Here is an 11964-nt window from a genome sequence, read left to right as displayed (position 1 = left end):
ATTTATTATTTTAATGACGTATATTAAATTCCATCATAAACTCGAAGATACCTGCAAGAAATAAGTTAATATAATTTTTGTTTGTGCAAAACGAACTGAAATTTACTATAATAGCTTCACTCATTCAAGATTATAGCGATAATTAACTATGAAACCATTAAATATTAATTTGCATTTCTCTTTACAACAATAATAATGGAAATATGAATTAATGGAGTAACTTACGTGTACCGGTACTTGTAGTGTAGGCTTACGTAGTTAACAAAGTGGGATGAGGTTAAGCAATAATAATCACACCAGAATTGGAAATAAAACGTGATCAATAAATTTTATTGTAACAGACTTTTTCTATGTCTCTAGTAAAGCAACAAATAAAAATAACAACAAAATTAACAGCTATAATTAAAAACATATCCTTTGAAGAAAAAAGTAGGCCTAAGCAATAATAATCCCACCAGAATTGAAAATAAAACGTGATCAATAAATTTCATTAAAACAAACTTAATTTTTCTACGTCTTTAGTAAAATAACACATAAAAATAATAACAAAATTAATAGCTACAATTAAAAATATATCCTCTGAAAAAAAAAAAAGTAGACCTAACCTTTATTTCTCTGGAAATTTAGCAGCTTAAGTGACAGAACTTTAACCGGTATCTAATGTCCTTTCGGTTAGACTGAAACAGTTCATTGTGAAATTTAAGGATATAATGTATTCTAACAGTCACAAAGAACTTCAAATTAACAGTTTTGTTTCTGCACGGCATTCTTGTGGAAACCCAGGAACCTTTCTGAATCTTTCGGAAATCGGAAAAAGGATAACTCTGGCCTCTTTCTCTTATTGTTGCAACAATTTATAGCACTACAAAGTCTCCTCCTTGTCCCATATTATTATTCCAATTATTATATTTTAGCCATTAACATTTTCATTATAACCAATAACGAACATTTCACAAGCATCAATGTGAAATACGCAACGAGCTAGCACTCGATAGAAATACGACACAGTTCAAAGTCGACCATGGACAGTCTATTGTTTCTAGTTGCTAACCGCTTGGAGCGCTTTATCACGAGATTTGCAAAAAACACCTCAAGCTTCGCGACTGTATATAGTAGACTGTGATGATATGTTCATATCTGCACAAGTACCTTTCAACATTACACTCATTTCGCTGTCAACTCACTCACTGCACTAGAACTACGACACATTTCACTGATTCTATCCTGATTTCACTAACACTTCAAAAACATTTCACTGTTCAAATACTTTGCACTGCCACTATAAACTATAAAACTTCACTGACAGGAACACGTTTCACTTACACAGCACACTTCACTGACACGACATACTTCTTCACTGATACAACACACTTCACTGACACAACATAATTCTTCACTGATACAACACTTCAATAACAACATATCATTTACACCCTTTAACTACTGTGTATAATTACCGTCTATTAGTAAGGTCCTTAAGCCTAATTTTAAATACATTTTTCGTTGTTGGTAAAGCCTTGAGTAAGTCTGCAGGTAAAGCATTCCAGTCCCTGATAGTACGATTGAGAAAAGAAAACTTTCCAGTGTCCGTCCTCTGCCTTCTTTCCCTCAATTTATATGAGTGGTCGTTCCTTGAAGAGTAATTTGGCGGCTGCAACCTATTTTTTATTTCTCTCCAGGCAGGCTCACCTCTGTATGTTTTGAACAGTGCGCATAATCGAATTCGCGTTCTCCTGTCCGTGAGTGTGTCCCATTTTAATGGTGAATTTTTCCGACAACACTTGAGAGCCCGTTTTTGAATTTTTTCCAGTGTCTTAATATGTTCTAATCTGTAAGGGTCCCAACATGCAGCATCATATTCCATTACTGGACGTACTAGTGATTTATATGCAATCTCTTTGGATTTATCAGAACCTTTTCTTAGTACCCTCATCACAAAGTGTAACGCTCTCCATGCTTTTCCCGCTGTGTCTGTAACGTGTTCCCCCCCAGCCGAGATCGCTGCTAAATGTTATTCCGAGGTATTTACATTTGTTAACTTCCGGAATGGTTTCACCCCCTAACGTATACGATGCGACTGTTTTATTTCTTTTCATTGTAAAGCTGATGGCTTTGCTCTTTAGAGAATTTATTTTCATTTTGTTCGCTATTGCCCAATCGTTTATTCTATTGAGGTCATTCTGGAGAAGAGTAGTATCTTCATAACTTTTTATTTCCCTGTATACCATACAATCATCCGCGAATAAGCGAACCCTAGACAAGATATTAACTGGCAGATCATTTACAAAAGCCAAGAATAGAAGAGGCCCCAAGACACTCCCCTGCGGGAACCCGGAAGTAATTTCAATTGGGTTCGATAATTTCTCCCCTTCCCGTACTCTCTGAGTGCGACAAGTTAAAAATTCCTTGATCCACTGGAGCACTCTGAAGTCAATCCCCGTTGATTGTAGTTTAACCAACAATATATCGTGTGGGACTACATCGAATGCGCGTGAAAAGTCAATAATCACTGCATCTACTTGGCTATTGGAATCTATTCCGTCTTCTAAATCCTGACATACAGTTACTAATTGACTCTCACATGAATAGCCCCCCCCCCCCGAAATCCATGCTGACAGTTATGTAACCAATTTGAGTCAACCCAATGCTGCCTTAGATAAGCTGAAATCAAGTGTTCCATCTGTTTGCAAACCACAGAGGTGAGGCTGACCGGTCTGTAATTTTTTGTATCTGAGCGAGACCCTAACTTATAAATTGGCACCACTATTGCATCTCTCCAATCTCGCGGGACAGTACCATTGTTAATTGATATTTCAAATATACGCACTAGATAGGGAATCATGGCTTCCCCTCCCAATTTTAGTACGTCTCCGGCGATACCATCAGGGCCTACTGATTTATGAGTTTTCAATTTAGAGATCCTTCTCCTTATGTCCCTAGGCTTGATAGAAAACTGACCCGTATTTTCCACAGAAGCTAAGTGTGGTACTATTATCCTCATCCCAAAAACAGTGGCATAATAGGAATTTAATTTTTCTGCTTTTTCGCTGTCCTGTACGATAAATTGATTGCGGTCATTTTTTAGGGGGAGGCTCGAATAGTTTTCACCCCACCCGTTTTGTTCACCTTTGAAAAGTTTATTTAGGTAATTTTCCTGCGCTATCTTCTTCGCGTTAAGCAGTTCTTTCGATAGTTGTGTGAATTTTGTTTGTTTTGCAAGGCTTTCCTTGCGCTGTCTGCAGGAATTAAAGCGTTACGAAAAAGTGGCAATTTTACATGTTGTAAGAAACTTTACTCAGCCGTTCACATTGGCGTAGTTATGGGGGGCACTGCCCCCCTCAAACTTATCTGAACTCTTTTTTTTTTCTATTAACGTTATAAAATATTGAATTCAAAGATCTTTTTCTGCTTTTGTTTATGATAACGTTTCTGTGCTTAAAATTGATGAATTAATATCTTCAGATCATGTGTCTGGACTATAATATTTATTTTAAATTTCTGAATGTTTAAGAATTCCTATACCTCATTTGAAGAATGGAAGTGCTGTATTGTTTCTTTTGTAACAGCCTGTACTCAAGTGTTAGAGGTCTGCAGGTGTTCAGGCCGACACTTGAAGATGTATGAATAACACACTGCACAACAATGCAGAAAAAAGAAAAATGATCGCGGTATAATGTGTAAACTTTAAGACAAGATTAAATAAAATAATTAGAGTTTACATTTCATATGATATCTTCAGAATTCAGGAAAGTAAGCTTCATTATAAAAAAAGTGTCTGTTAGCACTGTTACGTAGTTTTATTGATGTATCCATGTTTCTGTACGAGAGAGAAAAAGGAAATTGTTTTAAGTTATGCCCTATTATAATTTGTAGTAGATCTACAGTTCAAGTCCTATACAACTCAGTCCGAAACATCGCGAATATGGATGTAACACTGTAAGAAACATGCCCCCAGAAAATACCTTTATTAATGACCATATTACGATATACTGTAACACGGTCAAGCTATAACAGGGGGAGGAGGTAAATGATGTCCCCTATAACCCTGTTATATAGGGATTTTATGGTTTTACTTTGCCCCCCCCCCAAGCAAAAGGTTCTCTCTCCGCCTATAACCGTTAATTTGGTAATAAGTAGGCAATATTAGGGCCTACATGGTAATTTAAAGGGAAGAAAAGAATGGTTAACGAACTATTTTAATTTTATACTACACAAATTCCAAATATGGTAGTTATAACATTGACATTTAAATTACTGAGTGCAGTATATCTACGACACGTTAATTTTTCTGACCAGAATATCGGGCATGTTTGTTGACACCATATTACCAATATTAGGAGAAATGACCTTGGAACATGATACTTTTAAAACTGAAAACAAACTAGTGTCACTCAACTTTTCCTTTTAAGAGATTTCGCTAGGTTCATTCTTGAAAATAATAATGTTTACATGAGTATGTTGTTCTGAACATGGACAAAGCCAGTGCTGGTAGAATTCTATGAGACTGAAGCCTGCTGTGGAATTTTTTCTTTTAGCAAAGAATCACATTGTAAGTCTTACATACATACATACATACATACATACATACATACATACATACATACATGTGTTCTGCCCATGGACAGGTCTTTCACTGCAAACCCAGCATTCTCCAATTTTTCTAGTTTCTGCCTTCGTCTTAGTCTCCGCATATGATCCACATATCTTAATGTTGTCTATCATCTGATAACTTACCTTCTTCTGCCCCGAACTCTTGTCCCGTTCAACATTCCTTCCAGTGCATCCTTCAATAGGCAATTTCTTCTCAGCCAGTGACCCAATCAATTCCTTTTCTCTTTCTGATCAATTTCAGCATCATTCTTTCTTCACCCACTCTTTCCAACACAGCTTCATTTCTTATTCTGTCTATCCACTTCACACGCTCTATTCTTCTCCTTATCCACATTTAAAGTCCTTCTATTTCTTTCTCTTCATTTCGTCATAATGTCCATGTTTCTGCCCCATACAATGCCACACTCCACACAAAGCACTTCACTAGTCTCCTCTTTAGTTTTTTATGACCTTCTCGAAATAGCACATTACTCCAGTTTGGAACGTTAACACTTAAATCGCGAAATTTCGAGCTGCAGATAAAACACTTCGAAGTATGTTAACTTTGTATAGGAATGTTCTTCTCAATTAACAAGGAAACAGGAAACTAAATTTTGTACACTCCCAATAAATTTTACCTTTTCGACTAGATTTAAAGTTACTCGTATAACATACATATCCGATCAGTAATAATTTCACTCTCCTCTTTCACATCCAATATTGCAGGCACCCCTCTCTGAGTCTAAGGTGAACTTTGAGATAGAGATAGGCCTACTCACAAAAAATACTAATGCTATAACTGGGATGTGGGATGTTATGTTCAGATATCCGTAGTAACAGTAACAATATAACAATATTACACATGTATTGAATTTAATAAATAATTATTAACGAATGTTAACATTGTTGTTCAGAAAATAGCTGTTAGGATTAATACTTTCGAAAAATGGGCGGCACGCTCTCTCGCTCGCCCTGTCTCTGTCTGTCTGTCTGTCTGTCTCTCTCTCTCTCTCTCTTACACAGATTTATAACTTATGTAATCCTCACGAGAATAACGATAGGAATCTATACTTCAAGAGATTCTTGTTTTATGAACTAAATAAGACCGATGTTAAATAAAATTTTAAGATGATGTTCAGTAATCTTTATATGAACGAAACGAATCAAAGTCAGGATAGGAGAAGAAATTTAATATCGAAAGTGAAAATAGGGAGAGGAGTATGTCAATGATGTACTTTATTATCTACACTGTTCAACATCTACTTGGAGGATTTAGTAAAGAACTTTTTTCAGAACATGGGAGGAGTGACAGTAGGATAAGAATAATGAAGTCCATAAGATTTGCTGATGATATGGCGTTATTAGCAGAAGAGGAGATGATACTAAAGGATATGCTACTGGAGCTAAATGACAGCTGAGAGCAATGTGGAATGAAAATAAATGCAAATAAGACAAAGGCCATGGTCGTAGGAAGAAAAATAATGATGGTAAATTTGCGGATTATAAATGAGGCAGTAGAGCAAGTGGACAGTGTCAACAGCAGTAACATGAGCTGCTTCCAGGAAGTCAAGAGGAGGATAATAATGGCAAAGGAAGCTTTGAATAGAAAAAGGAGCATCTTCAGCGGAGCTCTGGAAAAAAAACCAAGGAAGAGACTAGTGAAGTGCTTTGTGTGGAGTGTGGCATTGTATGGGGACAGAAACGTGGACATTACGACGAAGTGAAGAGAAGTAAATAGAAGCATTTGAAATGTGGATATGGAGAAGAATAAAACGTGTGAAATGGACAGACAGAATAAGAAGTGAAGCTACGTTGGAAAGAGTGGGTGAAGAAAGAATGATGCTGAAACTGATCAGGAAGAGGAAAAGGAATTAGTTGGGTCACTGGCAGAGAAGAAACTGCCTACTAAAGGATGGTGAACGAGAGAAGAGTTCGGAGCAGAAGAAGATTTCAGGTGATAGATGACATTAAGATTTATGGATCATATGAAGAGACAAAGAGGAAGACAGAAAATAGGAAACGTTGGAGAAAGCTGGATTTGCAGTGAAAGGCCTTCCTTTGGGCAGAACACTGAATGAATGCAATTAAACAATGTATTTATTAGCCAATCATTAATTTAACTGAAACTGAAAATATATTAGGGTCTTATCTGAGCATGAATGTTTGAAATTTCAGTGTGATGTGTTAGTTTCACATGGTTTTGCGGAATTTTTTGTATATCTTTATATTGAATATATAAACTACGTAACCTACATTTAATTATAAATGTCTACTACTATTTTATTATTACTATTACTATTTCTTTTAATAATAATAATAATAATAATAATAATAATAATATTATTATTATTATTGTTATTATTATTATTATTATTATTTTATTATTATTATTATATTATATTACTATAATATAATAATATTATTATATTATTATCTTATTCATGAGTTATCATTATTATTATCGATTGTTATTTATTATTATTATTATTATTATTATTATTATTATTATTATTATTATTACTATTATTAAGATTAAAAAAAATTACAACAGAAATTCAAAATCTCTTTCTTTAGTCTGTAGATGCATAAAATATGCCAATTTGCATGGGAAGAATTTAGATCCTATTAAAGTATAGTTTCGTTTATTAGTATTTACTGTCCTTATTCTCAATTTTATTTATGTATGTTTTTCTTGATTTAAGATATTATTTTATTTATTCTTGCACCTTTGTATCTTCTGTTTGTGTATTGTGCTGAACTATAATTGGCTTCTGGTTTGTTGTTGAGCACACAAATATTATTAATAAATAAATAAAATAAAATAAAGTTATTATTATTATTATTATTATTATTATTATTATATCATCTTTTTCTCTCGATTCTCCAAACCACGACTTATAGGCATTTGTTGTGATCTCTCTTTGAAGTTTATTCATCTAGGCTTTCCAATATTTGTCCTCTCTATGATTTTACATCAGACCTGGCCAACCTGTCGAACCGGATTTACCGACATTATTTGTGAGCGAGGAATATTAAAATCCCTGAAAATGTTATAAATTACTCGTATGGTATTTTTATCGAGCCTTTGTCATTCCAGTCGACATCAAACTGAATTGCTTCGTTATGCGGACGATAGATGGCAGAGCACCACAGGGATTCAGTATTTGGTATACGTTTGTCCGTGGGAATAGGGTTGGCGACTTATTGCTGCTAAGTTGGCGACATTATAGTAATAATCACCCGGGGGTGAGTGGAACCCTAGATCATATATGTAACAGATAACTCCTCGCTACGTTAAAATCAGCAGCACTTTGAAGATAACAATCGCCAGGATTGCCACCCGTCCGCCGTAAACGAATACGAGATGGCAGCACAGTCGCTAATGCAATTCAAATAGGAATTATGACATGATTCCTTATGTAACAACTAGATGGCAGTGTAGTACACCTTACAAAAGTTGTTAACCTCAAAGCCTATAAGCCCGACATATTTGTAACATATATGATCTAGGGTGGAACACGGAGTGTATCTGTACTTTGTAGTAGTCGCTTGTTGTGCAGCAGCTATGTTCTGTGTGTTTCTGTTTGTTTCAGCTTCATTATTCCATCTACTGTCTCCTAACAAGATTATTCGTGTCTTATAACATCGTTTATCAAGACTGTCCCACAATAAGAGATGACATAAAACAGCGAATCCGGGAGACCTGCCAGTCACTTGACCACGCCGAAGTGTTACGAGTCACTGACAGTGTTAGAAGAAGAGTACGGGTGTGTGCTGCTCAGAACGGCAGACAGTTTGAACATTTATAAAAATTAATGTCAGTAAAAGTCAACATTAATTGTCTTGTTTACAATTTCGTCTTTTAACATTTCTCAATATTGATGGCATTATCTTTTTGTACGTTTTCTCATTGAAAGAGTAGGAATTGGTAAAAATGTTTCATATGAAAGTTGTTTGTTTTGAAGAGCTATATCTAATGGTACCTTATTTGACCCGGACTGGCATTTGAAATTTTAAAGTGATAAGCCACTGATCCTATATATATATATATATATATATATATATATATATATATATATATAGAACAGATAGCTCATTCCTATGTTCAAACCGGTAGCACTTTGAAGAGAACAACCGCCAGGATCGCCACCCGTCCGCTGTAAACGAACACGAGATGGCAGTACAGTCGCTAATGCAATTCAGATGGGAGTTATGACGTGACTCCTTATGTAACAACTAGATGGCAGCATAGTAATCCTGACAAAAGTTGTTACCGTGAAAGCCTATAAGACTGAGCCTGGCCAACTTGTTTTATGGTGTGATCTACCTTTTCCCGTTAAGACCAGCCGCGAGCTACTACATCTATTAACCCCTTCTCAGTAGGCTACCATAAATACAAAAAGTTTACATACAATATCAAAATAGATTTATTCATGCATTTTGTAACTAATACAAAATACTGGTTGAGATCTACAGATGACACAATATTGAAGATACTGTACCATGTTAATGAGAACATTATGATTTCATGTCATCTACCAAGCTTTAAAAATCAGGCGTACACTGTGACAGGGTCAGTCTCAAGGAACTTTCAAAATGCAGATACGTTAAACTAGATCGATGTTTTACTTTCATTAGTTTCAAGTATGAAAATACAGATTCACATAAATATATTGATCCAAAGTAAGATGCATTTTCTTATACAGTATTGTTATATTTGTCTCGGAAACATATTTCCAAAATTCTTCCCCTGAAGACCGGGTCTTTAAGAACAGATTACACTGAAGAGTTATTATCTCATTTTCAAGAGATGCATTATCCATGGAGAAGATCATAGGCCTAAGGATTTTCACTTCGATGTTCTTTATGTCTAAGTCTTTTCTGAATGGTGTGGCGTTCTGTCTGCATGGCACCTTGTTCCCTCTTTTTCTCTTCTTCTTTCTCCTTTCCCTCTGTTTTAAAATGACAGCATCAAGATATAATCTGACAATATCTAAAAAAAAAGACAAATATTTTAGCCTTTCAAAGTAAGACATTAAAAATGAAGATATCAATTAAAAATAACAATACTGAACAGGTCAGAGATTTTAAGTCTTTAGGCTGTGAAGTAGGAAATACAAAAAGATTGGGCCTAGAAAGGAATAGTTATACAGGGTGATTCACGATGATTTACCGTCTCTTATGGAGCTTATTTCCGAAGGCATTCTGAGCAAAAAATGTTATATAAACATTTGTCCTCATCTCAATATTTTCAGAATTACTCTAATTTGAATTTGTTTGTAAAATACCATCATTCTTTAGTTTTAGGGGTAAAAGAATATTACAGATAAAGAATGAACTATTCAGGAGTATCATTTCTTTAATTAGCTAGTATTCTGAAGCTAAAAAGTGTTGTGAATTCCATAGTTGCTTCGTACAGATTTTTTTTTTTTCAATTTTTAACTACAAAATTACATTTTCTTACGCATTTATCACAACAATTGTTACAAATCACGCCACTCTTGCAAATTCTTTAAGATTTACATTAGGATGCTAAATTAAACTGTAAAGAATCAAGTTCTTAAAGTCATATTATTTGTAACAATTTTTGTGCGTAAGAATGATGTTATTTTTAGTCAAAAATTGAAAAACAAAATCTATACAAAGCAATTAACAACACATTTTTAGCTTAAGAATAATAGCCAGTTAAAGAAATGACACTTCTGAATAGTTCATTCCCTATTTGTAATATTGTTTAACCTTAAAACAAAAGAAAGAATATATTTTACTATCAACTTCAAATTACTGTAGTATAACTCTGAAAATATTGAAATTAGGACACATGTTTATATGACATTTTGTGCTCAAAATGTCTTCGGAAATTAGCTCCGCAAGGACGGTAAATCCTCGTGAATCACCTTGTATGTGAATCACCGTGTACAGGGTGATTCAGACCACCCGTAACAGTCATTTATTTCGGAAACTAATGCATTAAAATTTTCGAGAAAAAATATTTGTTACTAAACCACATGTGAACTTTCACTTGAGCTTGATTTCATCAATCAGCTCTAACAGGAAGTAGGGTCAGTGGCGTATCACTTTAAAATTTCAAATGGGAGTATGGGTCAAATAGGGTACCATTTGATAGAGCTCTTCAAAACAAACAAACAACTTTCATAGGAAACGTTTTTATTAATTCCTATTCTTTCAATGAGAAAACGTACGAAAAGGCAGTGGGTGATTCGGACCACACATAAGTCATTTATTTCGGAATCTAGTGCATTAAAATTTTGGAGACAAAAATATTTATTACTAAATCACATGTGAACTTTCACTTCAGCTTGATTTCATTGATTATATATATATATATATATATATATATATATATATATATATATGATCTAGGTCTACAGCAATGTTTCTCAGCCTTTCCTGTGAACGTACCCCCGTAGGTTTCCAGAATTTTTAAGCACTCCCATAGTAGCCTAATTACAATTACAACAAGCTAAATGTAACGTGTAATAACCATTAAAGAAACAACTATTTCATGATTAGTCTACTAACGTACTCATATTGTATCAGCGAAGAAGTGTGTTGTGTCAGTGAAGTGTGAAGTGTGTTTTGTCAGTGAAGTGTGTTGTGTAAGTAAAGTGTGTTCGTGTTAGTGAAGTTTTATAGTTTATAGTGATAGTACAAAGTATTTTAACAGTGAAATGTTTACTTTAAATGTTATTTTGAGTGATCTTGCTTCATTTAATTTAGGATGCTCATTATTATTATTATTATTATTATTATTATTATTATTATTATACTATCAATTATTATTAGTGTTAATTATTAATATTATTATTATATTATTAATTATTAGTATTAATTATTAATATTATTATTATTATTATTATTAATTGTCATTATTGAATGTAATTAGTTACCACTGCCAAAGGGTATTTACTCATTTGTATTGTGAATAAATACATACATAGGCCTACATGTTATTTTTGTAGTAGCCTACTGGAGAGATCATTTCCATGAATACGAATATATTAAATGTGAAATTGGCAATTGACTTCATTTAGTACAAATAGGCAACAGAACTTATTGAATAATAATTACTGTTAGCCTATTTAAAAACTGCATAATACTGTATTTAGAATCTTCCTGAAACACTGTACAAGTTAGAAATTAATTAAGACTGCCTAAGGATAGGTCTGAAGAAATAATTCACTTAAAATGAACCTGTTTCCGTGAAATATTGTGATCTACACTTGGCTTAACTGTAAGCTTACTTAAAGCAAGATCTAAATAATTTTCTGGGTTTAAGGGTTTCATGGCTTACTTTTCGCGTCAGTGGTGGGGATAACTTCCTCTACTGGCGTTCGTTGTTTCACGATTTAT

The sequence above is a fragment of the Periplaneta americana genome, chromosome 15 (genome assembly GCF_040183065.1).
Source record: "Periplaneta americana isolate PAMFEO1 chromosome 15, P.americana_PAMFEO1_priV1, whole genome shotgun sequence".
Taxonomy (NCBI): Eukaryota; Metazoa; Arthropoda; class Insecta; order Blattodea; family Blattidae; genus Periplaneta; species Periplaneta americana.
This window is presented reverse-complemented; position numbering follows the sequence as displayed.